Consider the following 21,030-nt stretch of genomic DNA (forward strand, 5'->3'; position numbering starts at 1 on the left):
TCATTTATTGCCTGTCCTTAGTTGCTCGAGATAGAAGTGATGAATTTGAACTGCTAGTTGTGGTTTGAAAAGCAGACTAGCTTGATTGACCACTTTGTGGTAGTCAATCGTGAGTCACATTTGTATAAGATTGGAATCACACAAAATCCAAACCAGTTAAAGACAACTGGTTTCATTCTCTAAAAGACACTAGTAAATCAGTTAGGTTGCTAATACAATCCAAGAAATTCATTCTCACTTCTAATGAATTTATTTCCTGATTTTTTTTTCCCAAATACAGTTCAGATTCTCAAGCAGCCGTGGTAAAATTTGAACTCTTGTTTTCTTGGTGAAGATTCTGCGTTATTGTTCACTAACATAAATATTCATATACAAAGGTGGAACTGGGGAAACAATTCAACCTAAACCCATGTGTTTGTTTTTTAACATTCTGATATGAGAATTGTCTTATGAGGAAAGATTGAACAGACCAGATTTATTTTCACTGGAGTTTGGAAGAGCAAGGGGTGACTTGATTTCAGCTTATAAAATCCTGAATGGTCTTCACAAGGTGGATGTCAAAAGGATGTTTACTCTACTAGGTGAATCCAGAACTAGGGGACACAGCTTAAAAATTAGGGATTTCCCTTCAGGAGAGAAATGAAAGGGAATTTTTTTCTCTGAGGGCTGTTGCAAAATTAGAATTCTGTCTGGGAAGACAGAAGAGGTGGTGTCATTAAATATTTTTAAGGTGAAATAGATAGACCTTTGTGAGGCAAGAGCTTCAAAGGTTATCAGAGTTTGATGGGAGTGTGGATTTCGGAATACAAATAGACCTGCCATGATCATCTTGAATGATAGAAAGGGCTTGAAAAGTCAATGGCCTGCTTCTGCCTCAAGTTTGTATATTCCTTTGAGAGTTGAAGAAAGGACAGCCTCCCCTGCAGACTCTTATGTTCATTGATATTGATTGTCTTTGATTGAGGGGCTCTGAAATAACTGCACAGAGGCCGGTATCTCATCACCAAGTCACCCTTTATTTACTTGTGCACAGTACAATCACTGTGACCAGCCAGCTCAGAGTCAGCCGCCTGCACTGAGAAGATTCTAAATCTCCTGGTTAAATTGGTCAGCTAGGGTTTTCTGATTGGCCCATGTTAACAACCCCAATTAAGGATCCCATAATCAACAAGATCCAGCTGGTTCCAATCACTACAGGCCTCCATTCCTACCCAAGGAGAAAAGCTGGGGAGCTGCTGTCATCCATGCCACATGACCTGGGGCTGAGATAATCCCACTAGCGACTGCCTGAGGCACTTACATGGTCAAAAATTAGCCACTTAAAGTCTTCAATTGACATCAGGCCATGACGGTCAACTATGTGTCTTCCCATTCAGAACACCTTGCCTCATTAAGTTCCCTTCCAGCCTTCAAGCATGCCATGACTAGGAGCAGAAGATTTGTTCCAGCGGCTGGTGCAAGGATGGGAGAATTGCGAAGACAGCTGTGCACCAGAATCAGGATTTACAACTTAAAACAGTTCAAATTATGGATCATTTTCTGGATCCAGATTGTGTCCATCAAGCAGCTGAATATTTTTCTTGTTGAAATAATAGGCTGCCGTGAAAGTCTACTGAGATACCATTATTAGGAATGGATGAAATTGCAACCTAAAGTATTGACAATTTTGTTGCTCCATTGAAGCTGAATGATTGAGGATAAGAAATGAACGTTGAATTTCAAGACTGAGCATCTATGTTCTTTTGGATCACTCTCTGTGTGCAGAAAATTGCCAGGAAAATAACATCAGATCACATTCCCAATATTATTAAAGCAGGGTGCTTTAACATAATACAATACAATACAATATATTTCAAGACAGAACAGGAATAGGCCTTTCAGCCCATCAAACCTGTGCCAATTCTAATCCCTATTTAGACCTGCTTCTTATTGCCTGCATGCGGTATCAATCCCTCTGTTCGCCTCCCATTCACGTGTCTATCAAGATACGCCTTAAACTTTACAAATGTGCCTGTTTCCACCACCTCCACAGGCACCCACTGCCCTCTGTCTGAAAAATTTTCCCTGTTCTTCTCCCCTAAACTTTCCCCCTCTCACCTTGAACCTGTGCCCTCTTGTAGTTGATCTTTCAGGGAAAAAGCCTCCAACTATTCACCCTATCGATGCCTGTCATAATTTTGCAGATCTCTATCAGGTTGCCCTACAGCCTCCATCATTCCAGTGAAAACAATCCGTGTTTAACATGGTGGGCAGACAGTCCTTGAAATGAGGAATCTGTCCACCATATTCAAAGTGGTAATTAAAGAGGCTATGAAACTCACTATAATTCCAACGGATTGGAATGAAACATCTGAAATAATGCAGCCAGTGGATGAGTAAAAGGCCAGTTGAGTAACTTGATTTTTAATGATTTTGTTTGTCAGGACAGATTTAAATGCAGCAGCTGGATTCAGTGACAAACCCTGGTCTCTCAGATGGTAGATATCAGTAGTTCCGATTGGAAGTTTAGCATTTGTTTAAACTTATGAGGATTAGATACCCGAACATTGCAGGTACATTGTGTAAATGGTGCCTCATCTGCACCGCAGCCCATGTGTTTGTAGAAAAATGAGGACGGAGACAACTTCCAGTGAGGGAGAGGGGTGAGAGAATGAAAGGAGAGAACAAAGGGCAGAAGCACAGGTACAAGAGCCACCCAAAATGATAGAGGTTTCTCCAACTGCACAGGGTGAAGGAGCTGCAGAGGGCAGGACCCTCTAGGGCCTCAGTGGTGTTACATGACCAACCGAATTTACAGTGTCAGAATGACTTACATGTGAATATTTGAGGCACAATGCAATAGGACTGTCAGCCTCTTTTGATCCATAGTAACATTGTTTTGTGCCACACTGACTGGGAAAGTAGCCTCCAACTGCATGGGTGAACATCCAGCACCAGTGGCTCTAAAGGTGACGATGGCCTTGATTTTTTTATGCGCGCATGTACAAGTGGTGGCCTATGGGAAATCATCCAGCCTGCAGCCCATCGTTACATTAAGCGTTTTACAGATGCAATGTTCCAATCAGCTCAACAATATATAGAGCTTATAACAGACCCCAACGACCTATTGGAAACGGCCAATGGGTTCGTCACAGTAGCAGGCTTCCCAAGGATTTAGGGTATCATTGGGCAAATGCATGTCACCAGCAAGGCACCAGCTGGCTAGCCCTGCATAATCATCAGTAGAAATGGTGTCCATTTGTATGAGACAACCAGCAAATTCTGCAGGTATATGTCAAGTACATGGACAGGAGCCACAACTCATACATCTTGAGGATCTGACAGGTGCCAGATAGATTTTCTGGACTTGATGCTTTGGAAAAATCTTTGTCAGGGCAAAGGTCTATCTCTTGAAAGAATTGTCAGGGTACCTCGAACTGAAGCTGAGCAAAGGTGCAGTGTCAGCCATGGTTCAATGTGCAGTACTATCAAACCGACTCTGAGTCTGGTTTGGTGCTTTGGTGCAGAGGAGCTCTGCAGTATGCTCCAGCCAGCGTACTCCTGCTGTAGTGTGTGCTGTGCTCTATTGTTGAGAGGGGATGCCTTGGAGAAAGACCAGATGCACAACAAGATTGAATCCTCTGCTAAAGATCTCCGCTGTGGACATGGACAGACCAGCTCATATAGGGAGGAATGCACCATCCTACAAGGGAGCTTCTTGCTGGTGGTGAGACTCACAAGCCATTAATTATTTCAGAGATTTCAATAGGATATACAGTGTACCACTCTCAGTAGCCTGCAGTCAATGTTCAATCCTGCATTACACCTTCCCTGGAATATAATACTACGATTGCTCATCATAATGTCATAGCCATCCATCACCCGTGAGTTCATCTTGATTCACCAACTCACAACAAACCTCATAGACATTATCTGCCTTCTCTTTATTGAAATACAAATAAACTACTGAACCCGGTCAATAAAACAGATCAAGGTGAAGCATCAGCAGAGAATGAGCCAAGGACCACCTTTTGGGTGCAGAGTATATGCAATGAAATAAGACTATACATTTTGCCTGCAGTGAGTTTCCTGGTCCTGTTCACAAGTCCACTGATTAGCTGGTTAGATAATGGGAAAGCGGGATGGTTGTGAAGAGTCCTCCCAAGTTTTAAATGGAGGCAGTAATATCAAGAAGGGTTATTTTTTAGAATGAGCCCTCGATTCTAGCTCCATATGAACCAGTGCCCCTAAATGCAGAACCAAGAAAACCTCTCCTAATGTACATAATGGTATGGAAGAAAATAGACATAACCACTTCTTAACAACATGTGACAAGTTCTCTGACCTACAAAGGTGGTGGTACTGGGGGCATGGTGCAGGCAATGCGTGAACCTAACATGCAGCAACCACCATTTGGTAAAGACGAGACAGTTGGAATCCAGGGTCTGTGCCTAAACAAAATGTAAAATCCTTTTGCATAAAAAAACCAAACATCTGTTTGAAGTTCTTATGCAATATTGCTTTAAGGCAGCAGTGCTGGTAGGAACTGCATTTCAACACCTGTTGTGCATCCACAACTAGGCTCAACTTTCTAGACATTCATGATCAACCTGTTCAGAAATGCTGTGAAGCACTTCCAGTGTGGGCTGGACTTGAATTCAGATCCCTGGCCCAAATTCCAGGGTGTTGTGTTCGATGTGCTCGATAGCAGATTATTTCTCTGCAAACTTGCCATGGAAGGTAGTCATCCAGTGGGAGCGTCATCAATAATTAGGTCCATGAAGGACACTTGAGTTTTACAATTTGCACACTTGAAAGCTTTGGAAGCAAACAACGTGCTCCGGTTATACTAAAATAACTTAATAGAGTGTTAAAAGTTGTGAATCTCTTAGAGATTAAATTATTTACTACATTCTGAGTATCAACTTTGTCTGAACCTAGTGTGCAGAATATAACGCATTGTAATCACTCAGAGAAACAACAATTGATCTATAAGGTTTCTGAACTGCTCAACAATGTGCCATTGTCTTATAATTGCTCCAAACTAGCTACTGGCTGCATTTTCAGTGGTAAGAAAAGGAATTGTCAATGCTGACTTTAATCCTCTGAAATCAGCAGGGATTTCTGGAATCCACATGTATGCACTTAAATGCAGAAATCCAGATCTTTCTGCCAATAATTCTGGGGTTCCCCATAAGATTTTCTGTTTCAGTCTGTAGACAAGTAACCATCGCTGAACGGACCACAACTTTTTCTTTCAGTATGACATTACTGTTAAAATGCTGATCCTTCTTATTGAGGTGGAACTGAGTTTATAAGGACCCCTCTGCCATAATTCTTCTGATGAACCCCTCTGATTCCAGAAGACCAATTTTATATTTGTGTAATGTTGACTTTTTCAATTTCAGTTCCTGCTTGTTTTAAACATAATCTTTTATGTTTTTAATTTTGTTTATCATATTCGAGTTTCTGTGTATATGACAGTCATTGATTGAGCTCTTTATAAAGTCTATTAAATGAAGGATAATCAATACATTTTCATTTCTGGATTGCTCTGTATCAGAATACTTCATCTGACTGGGTCTTGATGACATGACTGCATAGAGATCCCTTTGGCTAAGTGCCAGATTCAAACTAATTTCCAGAAAGGTGAAAATTCAAATCCAGGTTGAAGAGATTGCTATGTTTGTGGGAGACTCATCAAGATCAGCACTGAGGGCCATTGCATCATCACTAACTGTAAAATTCAAGTCTTCTTCCATCTAAATTCAGTTGCACTGACCAAGGTGAACAGCCAAGGTCTTTTCCCCAGATTAGGGGAGTCCAAAACTAGAGGCCCCAGGTTTAAGATGAGAGCAATAAGATTTAAAAGGAACCTGAGGGGCAACTTTTTCACACAGAGTGTGGTGCGTATATGGAACAAGGTGCCAGAGGAAGTGGTAAAGGCAAATACAATTACAACATTCAAAAGACCATGGACAGGCACACGGATAGGAAAGATTTAGAGGGATATGGACCAAATGCAGGCAGTTGTGACCTGTTCAGTTTAGGAAACCTGGTCATCCTGAACGAATTGAGTCAAAGGGTCTGTTTCCATGCTGTCTATGACTCTATTTGACCTGCTTGACCATTTTAAAATAGTTGTTTCTAGCCTTTGCAATGTGCATCACTATCCAGATGGATCAATGTTCTCATGCATAGCCCTTTGGCGATATACAAGAGCAACTAAGATTGACTTGCCATTGGATTTCATGTCTTTCTATTCCAGGATTATCCAGTCACTGTTCAGTACATCCACTGTAATCACTGGATAAGGCTTAGAACTCAAAGAGTACAAACCCTTGTCCTCCTACTTTGAGGCTAGTGACACATCACTTCCTCTAGATGCAACATATATATATATATAGGTTCTTTGAAGCCTTTGCCTGGTTCAAAGTAAAAAAGTAGACGTAAATTTTGTTCGGCATGATCATTTTAGAAACAGCTTTCAAGGCCAATGCTGCAGCATTTTTATTTTCTTGTAATAAAACAAAGGGCTATATTTTACATTCCCTGCACCAGCACATTTAAAAGCAGAGATGACATTTAAATCCACATGAATTAGGAGCAGGAGCCCCTTAATACTGCTTCATCATTCAATAACATCATGGCCAATCTGCTTATTCCACCGTCTTGTCTTCTATTCCTGATAACCTCTTGCTTATCAATAATCTAATTATCTCTGCTTTAACAAAGACTTGGCTTTCATCATCTTTTTAGGAAGATGATTCCAAAGACACTATATGTAAGATTAAAAACCCCTTACTTTTTAAAAAAAACGAGTCCTAGCTCTGGATTCTTCCACAGGAAAAAACGTCTTTTCCACATCCATCCTTTCAGGGCCCCTCAGGATCTTACATGTTCAATCAAGAATCCCCTTACCCTTCTAAACTTAGTGGATACAAGTCTAGACTGCCCAATATTTCTCCATATGATAGCCACTCCATTCCAGTTATTCATCTAAAAAATCTTTTCTGAATTGCTTTCAGTACATTTATATCCTCCCTTAAATAAGGTGAACACTGTTCAGGTGGATGGTCTGCTGCTCACCCCTGACCTGCCTGAAATTTTACAAAGAAGGGCGAGACACTATAGTGCCTCACCTGTTCCTGGGTCTATTATTGGCTTTCTTTACGGTATGCAGAGAGAGGCCCATGCCAGGCTGGAAGCTAAGCAGCTTTAGCTGTCAGGCTGACGTTGGGCAAGGCATTGGGAAGGGTGGTGGAGGGGGGCCACTTTGCAGGGCTCCAGAACTCATTCAGTACAGTCCTCTGCATACCTCCACCTCCCCCCCCGCACCCCACCCATTGTTATCCCACCTCTATGACCCACCTCTCTGACCTCTTAAATCCCATACCCATCTGCCTGGGGGCTACGATGGTAATACAATATGGGTAGGGTATATTGGGGATTCTTTGGATAGAGGGTGCCAAGGATCCCAGTGGTGGGGCTTTCATAGCTATAAAGAATGTAGGAGTTGTCAGAGAACTAGGGCAACACGGTGGCTCAGTGGTTAGCACTGCCTCAGGCGACTGTGTGGAGTTTGCACGTTCTCTCCGTGTCTGCATGGGTTTCCTGTAGGTGCTCTGGTTTCCTCCCACATTTCCAAAGATGTGCAGGTAAAGTTGATTGGCTGAGTTCAATTTCCCATAGTGTCCAGGGATGTGCAGGCTAGATTAGCCATGGGGATTGCAGGGTTATGGGGTCTGGGTCTGGGCGGGATGCTTTTTGAAGGGTCAGTGTGGACTCGACGAGTGAATGGCCTAATTCCACACTGTAGGGATTCTATGATTCTATGGGGTTATAGCTGTTAGGGATTGCTGGAGAGAATTGGAGATTGATACAGAGTTTCTGAGATCACTGGGTGGCAGGAATCAGAGATCACAGTAGAGACACTGTTGTTGAAGTTTGCAAGATGTTTGTGTAAGTATAGATTGACCAAAAGAACTGGTGAACTCTCCTATCATGTATCAAGTGACATAAGTTATTGTTGTATTGTTGATGAATTTCAGAAAGGCATGACTAGCAACTCCATTAGGACTCATCAGTTGTGGTAATGCAGCCATAATGTGTTCATTTTCAGATGCTGCAAAATGACAGTGCCTTAAGCTCACAGAAGTACATGTAAGGAAAGTGCTGAGAATTTTTTTCCTTCAGTACCTTTCCCGTCATCCCCATAGCAATGAAGTCGAATGAAAGGTTGAAACTGCTGCTGCACTGGTCATGGTGGTTAACAAGTTGTTTGCTTTCAACCCATGATCATGCATCCAAGGCAGTGTTGTTTTGGGAAATGTGATTCCCACACATGGCTGGAGTGGCACAGTCAAATGTTTACCCTCATGTTAAGATGTTGTCTAAGCACCACCTGAAACACGTTTAAGTTCTTTTTTAAAAATCCAGACACAGAAATTTATAATGAATGTCTTCCTGTTACTGGGAAGATTCAGAAGATCTAGGAAGAGAGCTGAAGAGTTTGAGAAATAATGGAACAATTTACTCCAATAGTAGCTATTGCAAAAAACAGTAAAAGCAAGACATTGTTACATTGACATTATTTTATCAATTTATTATATAAGCATTCTTTTAATTTTGTTTCTTCCTTTTTGCCTCTCCTTTGGTTATTCATAAAGTTATCATATCAGCTGATAGTTCCAAAAAGGGAATTATTGTTGGAATGGAAATAATGTTTGCTGAGAAGAGAAAGCTACCAGTTTTATTTCTTCTTCATTCATATCAAAATTGCTAAATTTGTGATGGTATTCTGCTCATATTATTAAGAAATCCCTACACATGCATTTTGGTAACTGGGTAGGAAGTACTGCTTTCGAGTATCGCAATACTGGTAAGTGGATGCATTGATGGAATTTTCCAAGCCCTTGGAGGTGGTGAGGTTGGAAAAATGAGAAAAACAATCAGATGGGCCAACACTACTCTGGGTAATTACCTTGTTTTGCTGGGAGCTCAGGGTTCCTTTGTAGGTGCATTCATCTTGTCTCATTATATTGAACTGCTGTTTTGGCAGCAGAATTGATATTCAATGTTTTCACCTCAATGCGATTGATATTATGATATTATATGTGTGTCACTCTGGAAGTCGACACAACCTGGTCACATAGCTCTCACTTGCCTCCTCTCCCTCACCCCCTCCCATGTTCTTTCCCATGGGGTGGTCTAGGTTTCATGCCAACAACACATTTATCCAAGATAAGAAGCAAATTGAGTTAACTCTAGAATCAGTTAGTGGACATTTTTGAAAGGTGTCATAGAATCCGAGTCACACTCACTCATTCATATGGGAGAGATTAGAATGGGAGGGAGGAGGACTGCAAGATTAATTTCCTTTGATAGTTTAATTTGAAAAACAAAATTGCCAGAAGAAGTGGTGCAATATTTAAAAGGTGTCTGGATGGGTATATGAAAAGGAAGGATTTAGAGGAATGTGGGCTGAATAAAGTCATAGATAGATAGGTAGATAGAATCACAGAATCATACAGCACGGAAACAGATCCTTTAGTCCAGCTCACTTATGCTGACCAAGTTTCCCAAACTTTACTAGTTCCACTTATGTGCATTTGGCCCATATCTCTCTCAACCTTTCCTATTCATGTAACTGTGCAAATATCTTTCAAATGTTGTAACTAGAACTGCATCTACCACTTCATCTGGCAGTTCACCCCACATATGTATCACCCTCTGTAAGAAAATGTTGCCCCTCAGATCTCTTTTAAATCTTTCTCATCTCTCGCCTTAAAAATATGCCCCCTAGCTTTGAATTCCCCCATCCTTGGGAAAAGGCCTTTGCTATTCACTTTGTCTATGCCTCTCATGATTTTATAAATCTCTATAAGGTCACCCTGCAACCTCCTACATTCCAGTGAAAAAGTCCCAGCCTATCCTTATAACACAAACTCTCCAGTCCTGGCAACATCTTGGTAAATCTTTTCTGAACCTTCTCCAATTTAATAATATCCTTCCTATAGCAGGAAGACCAGAACTGTTCACAGTACTCCAAATGTTCCTGTATCATACCATCAAAATTTGCCTTACTCCAATTAAGGACTTTAACTTTTATACAAGGCCTATCCTTTTCCATAAATTTTTTAAACTAATAGAATAATGATCACTGGTTCCAAAGTGCTTGCCCACTAACATTTCAGTCACTTGTCCTGCCTTATTTCCAAAGGAAAGGTCAAATTTTGCTCCTTCTCTCATCGGTACACCTACATATTGATAAAGAAAATTTTCTTGAACACATTTAACAAATGCCTCACCATCTAACCCTTAACACTATGGCAGTCCCCATCTATGTATGGAAAGTTAAAATCTCCTACTGTTACAACTCTGTTATTCTTACATATATCTGAGATCTCTCTACATATTTGTTCCATAATTTCCTCTGATTATTGAGGGGTATGAAGAACAATCCATTGAGGTGATCATCCCCTTCTTTTTTTCTGAGTTCCACTCATATAGTTTCACTGGATGATCCCTCTGAAATATCCTCTCTAAGTACAGCAGTAATGCTTTCCTTAATCAAAAATGTCACTCTCCCTCCTCTGTTGTCCCCCTTTGTATCCTTTCAAAGCGTCTATACCCTAGAACATAAAGCTGCCGGTCCTGTCCCTCCCTCAGCCATGTTTCTGTAATAGCTATGATGTCCCAGTCCCATGTTCCCATACATGGTCTGAGTTCATCTACCTTACCTTGAAGACCCCTTGCATTGAAATAAATGCGGTTTAATTCTTCAGAGTTGCCTCATTCTTTGGCTTGCTCTTACCTGCCTTTTCTAGTTAACTTGCTCTTTTTTAATTCAGAACCATCCTCACTCATCTTTCTATCCTCATTACTACTTAGGATCCCCTCAGTCCCCCTCCCGATTAGCACTAGCAAATCCCCCTGCCAGGATATTAGTCTCCGTCCAATTCATGTGAAAACCATCCCTTTTGAACAGGTCTTTTCTGCCCCAGAAGAGATCCCAATGAGCCAAGAACCTGAATCCTCACTCACTGCACCGTCTCCTCAGCCATTGATTTATCTGCCTTATCTTCTTATTACTACTCTCACTAGCACATGGCACCAGGAGTAATCCAAAGACCTTTGAGGTTCTGCTTTCTAACCTTCTACCTAACTTCCTATATTCACTCTGCAGAGCCTCAACCTTTTCCCTAATTATGCCATTCTTACCAATGTGTACAACAACTTCCAGCTTCTCACTCTCCCCTTTGATAATATGCTGCAACCAGTTTGAGGCATCCCTGACCCCGGACCAGCGAGGCAACATACCATCTTGAATCCACAATCACAGCTGCAGAATCTCCTGTCTGTGCCCCTGACAGGACAGTCCCCTATAACAATTACTCGTTTGAACCTTTACAAACCCCACTTAACATAAGATTTATTTTTGGTGCCCAAGATCAGGCTGCCACTCCTCTGAGAGACTATCCCCATCAACAGTAGCCAAAACAGTATATCTGTTTGAGAGAAGAATAGCCACAGGAAACTCCTGAACTACCTTCCTGCCTCTCCTGACAGTCACTCATCAGTCTGACTGAACCTGTGGTGTAAGCGCCTCTCTAAACCAATAGCCATCACACACTGTGCCTCCCATCTGCTTCGTAGTGACCCTAACTGCCTCTCCAGCCAATCAAATGGTCTGATATGCGACAGATCCAAACACACCTCCTGCAGACATAGTCTCCAGGGACAGCCAACTGTTCCCTAATCTCTCACATTCAACAGGAGGAGCATATCACTCCATTGACTGCCATAATTGCCTCTTAAAATTTGCTCACTTAGATTTGCCTAAAAAGACCCACACTTATCTCAAATCCAGTGTTTGTAGACTGAATTCTGCTGAGACGCTATGCTGAGAGAAGTTAAAAACTGCATTCTATATTGAAAGGCCGGAAAGAAGATGCTCTAAAAATAATCTCTTTTTTTAAAAAAAGTGGAAACAAACTACCCTTTCCTTACCTACAGTTTTTAATTTTATGCACGCGAAAGAGAAAAAGAAATAATATTTAAAATCTTAAAAATCCAGCACTTAGCTGAAACTCCCGGCAAACAAAAACAACCTCCTCCTCAAATCCTTTGTCAGTCAGCTCTCTAATCTCCAAATCTGAATAAAGGAATGTCAATCTCTGATCCCCAATTTTATTGAAACCACTAACGTCAAAACCTCGAGAAAGAGTTTGAAAAGATCAATCTTCCGAGTTCCATGCAAAGAAAAACATCTCTCTCTGGAGCCATCGATACCTCAACCAACATGCAGACAGGCCTCTCTCACAAACTCTGTGTAATCCAATGTCTCCTTCCTGACAGTGTTTTTGGACTATGAAAGTTCCAAAAATAATTTTAAACGAAAAAATTTCTGCTTCTGCTCTAGAAAAGCCAGAGGAAAATCACAAGAAAAACCTCCAACTCAGGAACAGTGCAAGATCCACACTACTGTCCTCTCACCTTTTTGTTTAATGCTGGCAAATGGGACTGTATGACTCTCTGGTAATTCTCAGCTCATCAGCATGCAAACACTTCCCATTGACTGCCTGTCACCTGCAGATGGATCAACCTGGAAAGTGCTGAGTATGAGGAAATCACTGTCATTCCCATCAGCAGTATAACACCTCCACTTTGTGCCACCCTCTCTTTCTCCATTCACCTCTGCAGCACACAGCAATCGCAGTGGGTCTACTGGCCACCCTTCAGTTCCTTGGACAGCAGTCCCAGAGATGTTTTCTTAATGGGAAGATTGTCCCATGCCCCAACTTCACAATCTGGAAATCAGACTGAAGACTTGAGCAAAAAATTTGAGCTTGCAACTTTCGAGTGGCACAATTTATAATACAAGCAAGGTTTTTTGGTGATTAACTGAACATAAACTGTGTTTGAATCCTGTTAGAAGCACACCAAGACTTCTTTTCCACGTCCTCATCTACCAGCTGTTCTGCTTTTCATATAAATAGTTTTGAATATCACAGTGTGTGTACCCTTGGCAGTGAAAAACAGTGTGTTTAAATATTCCTTGAAAAACAGTGTGTTTAAATATTCCTATACGTATGCACATAAGTTTGAAATTTAAATTCTTGTTTTCAGATCACACCATGGCCTTGTCTGAACCTATCTCTCCAGCTCTATAGCCCCCGTGATCATTACACTCCTTCAATTGTAGCTTCTTCTTCATCTTTGATCTCTTTTACCACCCCACCATTGGCAGGCATATCTTCAGATGCCTCAAGCTGTGCCCCCTCTATATCTCCCACCCTCTTCACTTTTCTTTCCTCTTTTAGGACACTCTTTAAACCTTGCCTTTGTGACATAGCTAATATCCCCTTACGTGGCTTGATGCCAAAATTAATTTGATAACCCTCCCAGAAAGTCTGATCCTGAGTGTTTACAGCAGAGAAACAGGCGATTTGTTCCATGTTCATTTCAGTGTTTATGTTCTGCATAAATCTCCTCCCTATCCTGCTTCACCCTATCCTGCACAGTATATAGAACCATAGAATGGTTAGAGTGCAGAAAGAGGCCATTTGGCCCATCATGTCCATGCCAACTCTCCGTAAGAGCTACTCAGCTAGTCCACTCCTTTGATTTTTTTTAACAGTAACATTGCATTTTTTCACCTTTAGATCATTGCCAATTCACTTTTGAAAGCCATCATTAAATCTTCTTTCTTCAAAATCTCAGACTGCTATTATTTTTACCCTCATGAATTCATATAGATTCCTTTTAAGATCTATTTTACTGGGCCCTGATCTTTTATTTCAGTCCATAAGGATTCTGTTTCTGATAGTTCAGTGCAATTTTTTCAATTGGTGTTATAATATTATTAACAGTTTCTGCCACCCTCCCTTATTGTGTTATAGGTATTTTCTAATCATCAGAGTGACGATAATTCATACTCTAAGGCAGATGGGACTTGAATCCAAGTCTCCTGGCTCAGTTAGGAACACCACCACTGCACCATAAGAACCTTTCTTATTGTGTTACATGGGATGAAGTGGTTGAGCTATCAAAAATGGCTAAACAGGTTAGAACTTTACTCATTAGAGTTTAGAAGAATGAACCATAGAAGACTCTGAAGGGGCTCGACAGTGTGGATGTTGAGAAGATGTTTCCATGAGTGTTGGAATCTTGAACTAGGGGACATAGTTACAAAATGAAAAAAAATCTGAGATGTGAAGGAATTTCTTCTCCCTGAGGATACTGAATGCTTGGAGCCCAGTGAGTTATGGAGGCTGGATCATTGGAAGTATTTAAAGAGGAGTTTAGAAATATCAAGAAATTGAGGGCTATGATAAGCTGTTAAATAAAAGAAATTGAAGCCTTGCACAGGTCAGCCATGATCTTATCAAATGTGGGAGAGGTGTGAGGGGCTGAATAAACCACACCAGCTTCTGTTTCTTAAATTCTAAGCTTTTAGCTGCTGATCTTTTCCTTCCTGTAGGCATTCTCAATTATCCCTGTTGCCTCTTAGAATACTTTACTTTGTTGAGGATAGGATAGAATAGAATACATACACACTTTTCACTGTATTTTATACTGAACACATGTGACAATAAAAGATATTCTATTCTATTCTATTCTATTTGGTTAAAAGTGCTTTATGAATGTATTCTGTTCTGGCTTTAAGTGAACTTCAACCATGAATCTGTTATTAAAAAATTAAAAACTGCAACTTTCAGGATTAGCTGCATGGCCAAACTGGGTTATCACATTGTATTTTCATCATCCATACTAGTGGATCACATGCCCTTGACAAACACTGAATTTTCTATTGCAGGAAATATTGCTGTTTGGTAAAATAAATGTAATAACTGCATTGTCTTTGTTTTGGCATAAAATGTCTTTATCACCCTTAATGCCTGGATGAATGCACTGTAGATGACAGCTTTCCTGTTTGTTCATTGCAAGAGTTGAGATTTTACTCACTTCAATCATTCATGGAGGGCATGAACTCGTGTTACAAAAACTGGCATGAATTCTGCACAGATTGAGACAAAATTTACATTCTGGCTGAAAAATCAAGTTGCATTTAAGATGGAAAATAGAAAGAACAGACTAACTCCACATGAGTCAGTCTACTGAAGCAGTGACTTGTTCCATTAAAACGGTAGGAGATTTTAAAGATATAGGATCAAATATTGGTCAGAATGTTACCTCCAGGACCTGCAAATTCACTTGTAAGAAGAACAGTGCTGTCTTCCAGCAGGCACGTTTTAACATAATATAATTGCACACTGCTGATGGTGTATGCAATTTATTTTTGTCTATGTTGGAGACAAAGTCTCTTCTCCAATTTGAGCATACCCTCCATTGCATGCCACAATGCTGATTGAGATAGATTTTGAACAGATCTAGCAACTAAGGTTTTCTTGAATGTAAGAAAGTGGAATTTTATTACTTATCAACTCCTCCAAAAAAAAATAAAAATGCAACATCAAAAATACACATGAAACCAAGTAAGTTTAAAAAGAGGGGTGAAAGTATCCAGGTAAAGGCAATTGCAGTTATAGTTGTTAAAGTCTTTGGGCTGTGAGAATGACCTGAGTCCCAATGCTTTAGCTGCCGTCTTATTTCTTTAATAGTAGTAAAGTTTAGATATATCCTTGAGATCATGGTGAATGGTTGTTTTTCAAAGTTGCTTTTCCGCAGGGCCCTTTTTTATGTTAAGAGAGACGGGGATGAAAAACTGTGCAATGTCTTTGCTGTTATCATTTCATATTTCTTCTCCATACCTTTGCTGCTAAAAGCAACTGTTGATATTCCTGAGACAGCTCCATTGTCCTTCCAAGTTGATTAATTGCAGGCGCCCTTTTGATTCCAAGTATGTGCAATTTACGACAGTAGTATTTATTAAGCAGGAATTTTCTTAACCCAGATTCAATTACCTATCTTCAGACTTAGGATAACACGGTAATCTCATTTCTGAGAGGTTTCAGATTAGTCCATATAGGTAAACAGGACTTGCTGCATTCTGTGGTCAGGTGATCACAGCAGCCATTTTAGGCCTTTTGTGTTTGGTCTTTTTTTAGAAACAAAGAATGTTTCGGGTACTAAAATCAGATGACGGTAGTTGACTATTTGTATTTTATGCTTACTATTATCTTAACACTTTACATAGTGACAAAATAATCATGTACAAATGGGTTAAATGTTTGTCCATTACTATTGCCAGTAGTTTCCAAACCAAAGTCTATCTTTTTTCATCCACTAGAATAAAGATTCCACTTGTAAACTGCAGTGCACCTTGGGTATGCAAAACAATTCTTAATGATCAGTACCTGAATTAAAATATATTTGAACAACTTATTGTACATTTAATTATTGCACTTCCAGTTTGGTAGTGGCTTGTTACTTGTTGCTATAAGTGTAGTTTTAAGTTTTATTATTTTTAACCTACCATAAGTGGAATTCACATCTGGTTGGTTAAAACAAATATACAGCTATGTCAGGAAAGGAGGGAAGGGTCAGGTCTGCTTTTCTAGTCCAGACTTTTTGTCAGAATTGGAATATGAGCAAACCTCATTCTTGGACAGAAAAGAAGTGGCAGGAGAGTTTGTAATAGTCCAAATTTTACAAGCCATTATCTATACTTACTTCATTAAAGTTTCTTTGATGACTCAGATAAAAATCCATTGACTCCCAAAAATACTTATAACCTACTTCTCCCAATTCCATCCCTCTGCTTTCGTGACTTCAGCACTGGAATTCATTATTATACACTTAATATCTCTTCTTGCCTTATCCATTCTTCCTCCCTGTGCTGGTTTGATCCTTATCTTCCTACTTCCATTTCTGATTATCTGCAGCTGAAATGTTCACTTACATTTTCCCTTTTCAGAACCTGACCTACCTGCTAAATAGTTCCATCATGATCTCCCCTTTCAATTTCCAGTAATCATATTTATTCCTTTTCACAGCTTCCTATCAAGCTGGTTATGATCATTTTCAGCTCTTTCTCCTGCAGAATTTGCTCTTCTCTTGAATCTGAGGCAGTGTAATTTTTGAGGAATACTTTTGTTTGAAAAATGTGCAGGCCATAGTTACCCTAAATGGTTGATACATTGTATCTGGCCCAAAGTTTCAGTCGGAGAGCAGTGGATTGACATAACAGTTCAGGTTTGATCTGATTACAAGAAGAAAATGGTATCTTAGAAATAAGCTAAAAGGGACCACCTATTGTGATATGTCATATAATTATTTCCTTAAAACCTGTTTCTTTAACCAAGCTTTAGTTCACATGTCTTCCGACACAGCGAAATACCACTGTGAATTGCCTTGGAGCATTAGAATTCATGTAAAAATGTTTGTTGTTTTTGCTGTTTGGCCTTTGTATTTGTAAGCCAACTGGTTTTTGAACACAAGATCTGAATGTCATTTGGAAATGTGCCTTCGTGTTATAGTTCTTCCCGTAAACTTCTGTCTACTCGAGAGATAAAGCAAAAATAAATTCTTGGAGTTAGACTTATTGACTTTGACAGAAGAGATAATGTTATTGGTAAAGAATAACAGTGTGAACATGGCGCTTGCCATATGGATATAAGTTAGGAATCAGTGGATCATGAGTAAAATGGTGCCTGTGCAGTTCAAAACTCTCCAGTTAAACTCACTGAGCACCAAGAGAGATGAAGATGTATCTTACATTGTACAGAATCAACAGGTTGCAAAGGCTCGGATTCATGCATTCATCTACTGCATGCATTTAGTTAAGTATTTTGTTCATGGGATGTATATTTTTGGCTCCGTTAACTCAGTTATGGTACATAGGGATTAGATGCAGCTACAAAAACAGCTGCACACACAAATAATACTTGCTTCCTGAAGGCCTGCTGGTTTGTCATCCAGCATAGGCTAAGCGAGAATTCAAGTCACACCATTTAAGGATGAGTATGCTGTGTGATTTGTTCAGATATGCACTTGATTGTCAGCTTTTTGAACTGAATTGTCAATTATGTAAATTTGTCCTGACTCCAGTTACAGTAATCAACTTCCTTCTTTTCAATACCTCAGAGTATATCTAAGCTTTCGCACAAAGAAGAGCAGTCCAGCAATCTTTGGAGTGATTCTGTCAGAAACCTGGCCAGACACTCCTGTAATTGGTAAGAATATAAAGGAAAACATTTTTTTTTTATAAATTAAATATATAACATATTGTACATATCCAATAAGCAAGCAATTAGCATTGTCCAAGATCCAACAGGTAACAATAGAAAGAATTATGCTACACCGAAGTGTATTTGACACATCATGTCATTGCTAGCTCTTTGTATAAACAATCAGTTTGTCTCAATTTGAACCTGGGCCTCCCAGACCAAGAGTTAGGACAGAGCTACTGAGCCACAAGAGGGCCATCTATCACGTATTCAGTTTTTTAATTCTTTTACAATTTTTAATCTAACAATTTTGTCTAATCAATCTGTCAGAGATGTTATTACACACCTCTGGAGCAGGTGGGACTTGAACCCAGGTCTCTCAGTCCAGGCATAGGCCCACTAACACTGCACCATCAGACCATACTATGGCTTTAAGGGGTGTACTTTGTCTTGGGTTTTTTTTTGAAGAGTAGTTTTATGCCATAGGTATTGAGCTGCCTGGTCCAAACCAATAAAGTAAATAACTTGTGAGGCCTTGGGTTTATTTTTAAAGTTGGAACAATAGAAGCAGCCTGAATAGGTGGATTCAGGCACCTCCTAGAACCAGGGTTTTAGTTTAGTTATCAGTAGTTGCTGGGTTTTTGAGGCTGGGTGTGGAAGCAGCTACATTTCTCTCTCTGTTACAGTGGAAAACTTAGGTTCTGTTTCTGCTGCCAGAATCGAATGTGAGACAATCTGTTTTACAGTCTTTGCTTTTGCCAAGGGTGTGTTTATGGGATGTTACTAGATTGGAACAGTTGCTGTTTAGTAGTTAAATAATCTGTTATTTTGTTGGGCTTTCCAATAGTGTTAAACTTGCACCAATGCTTCTTTCTTTAGTTTGCATTTCAACTGGGGTAAGCATAAAGTTTTCAGCCTGGAGCTCGGTGACCAGTGGTGTTCCACAGGAATCTGTTCTGGGACCTCTGCTCTTTGTGATCTTTATAAATGACTTGGATGAGGAAGTGGAAGGATGGGTTAGTAAGTTTGCCGATGACATGAAGGTTGGTGGAGTTGTGGACAGCGTGGAGGGCTGTTGTAGGTTGCAACGGGACATTGACAGGATCCAGAGCTGGGCAAAGAAGTGGCAGATGGAATTCAACCCAGAAAAGTGTGAAGTGATTCATTTTGGAAGGTCGAATTTGAATGCAGGTTAATGGCAGGATTCTCGACAGTGTGGAGGAACAGAGGGATCTTGGGGTCCACATCCATAGATCCCTCAAAGTCGTTACCCAAGTTGATAGGGTTGTAAAAAAGGCGTATGGTGTGTTAGCTTTCATTGGCAGGGGAATTGAGTTTAAGAGCCGTACCGTAAGGTTATGCTGCAGTTCTATAAAACCCTGGTTAGACCACACTTGGAATATTGTGTTCAGTTCTGGTCACCTTATTATAGGAAAGCTGTAGAAGCTTTAGAGAGGGTGCAGAGGAGATTTACCAGGATGCTGCCTGGACTGGAGGGCACGTCTTATGAGGGAAGGTTGAAGTGGCTAGGGTTTTTTTCATTGGAGTGAAGAAGAATAAGAGGTGACTTGATAGAGGTTTACAAGATGACGAGAGGCATAGATAGAGTGGATAGTCAGAGACTTTTTCCCAGGGCGGAAATGACTATTACAAGGGGGCATAATTTTAAGGTGATTGGAGGAAGGTATAGGGGAGATATCAGAGGTAGGTTCTTCACACAGAGAGTGGTGGGCATGTAGAATGTGCTGCCGGCAGTGGTAGTGGAGTCAGATACTTCAAAGACTTTTAAGCGACTCTTGGATAGGCACATGGAGGATAGTAAAATGTAGAGTATGCAGGGTAGATTGATCTTAGTAGGATAATAGGTCGGCACAACATTGTTGGCTGAAGGGCCTGTACTGTGCTGTACTGTTCTATGTTCCGTGTTCTAAAGTGTGTTTTGCTTAAAGTCTGGTTGTGTGACCAATCCAATTAGGTTTAGAACACAGTATCTTACACTTGCCTTTAAATAAGACAAAAGTTACGGGCTTAGCTATCTCCTTGATATATTTGCAGGGGGAGGGTTGGTCTTGTCAATAACAACCACATTAGGGCCCCTCTTCTATCATGTTTTTACCTATTTTTCTAATCACGCTGTTCAGAGATGTTATTATACACTTCTGAAGTAGGTGGTTCTTGAACCTGGGTCTCCTAGCTTGAAGGTAGGGACACTACTACTGCACCACAAGAGCCCCTTCAAGCATGTTTTCATGTAGTGCAGTCTAAATCATAACACTTGGCGGAGTTAAAAAAAACTTCTTCTCTGCTCTCCCCTTGCTTTTTTTACAAGTGTTTGAAAGTTTTCATAAATAAGTGTATCTGGTATTATTTCTTTACATATTAATTTATTGTTCAAACGTAAAACTAGTTAAATATGTACCATTTAGTCATCTGAAAAAAGAAGACTTTCACATGTATAGGTCCTTTCACAGCTACAGCCAATGAAGGACTTGAAGCTTAATCATCGTTTCATTATTGTTAAAAGAAAATAGCCGTTGGTACACAGCAATAAGACAAATAACTAGATAACGTATTTTAAGTGTTGGTTGAGGGTTAGATATTAAGAAGGATTTCGAAGATATCCAGGAAACAAAAAATATGGAAATTAACCACAGCAAAGACCTTTTCTTTGTTCTCCTGGCTGTGCGCTTTAATTTACTTGGATCTTGGGAAAGTACACACACTGTCATTTATATAGGGAGTGAGGGGTCATCTTCTAAATGTAATCTGAAACACCGAAGCCAAGTCAAAATATAAAGTTAAAAAATGGTAAATTACACCAAAATGTATCAGCAAGAACAAAGTTAAGAATAATAGCTGCTTTTCAATAGCCCAAGGACCTGAGGGAAGAGACTGGAGTGATAGAACTGGGGTAAAT

This window comes from Rhincodon typus, chromosome 2 (assembly GCF_021869965.1).
Source record: "Rhincodon typus isolate 14 chromosome 2, sRhiTyp1.1, whole genome shotgun sequence".
NCBI classification, from domain to species: Eukaryota; Metazoa; Chordata; class Chondrichthyes; order Orectolobiformes; family Rhincodontidae; genus Rhincodon; species Rhincodon typus.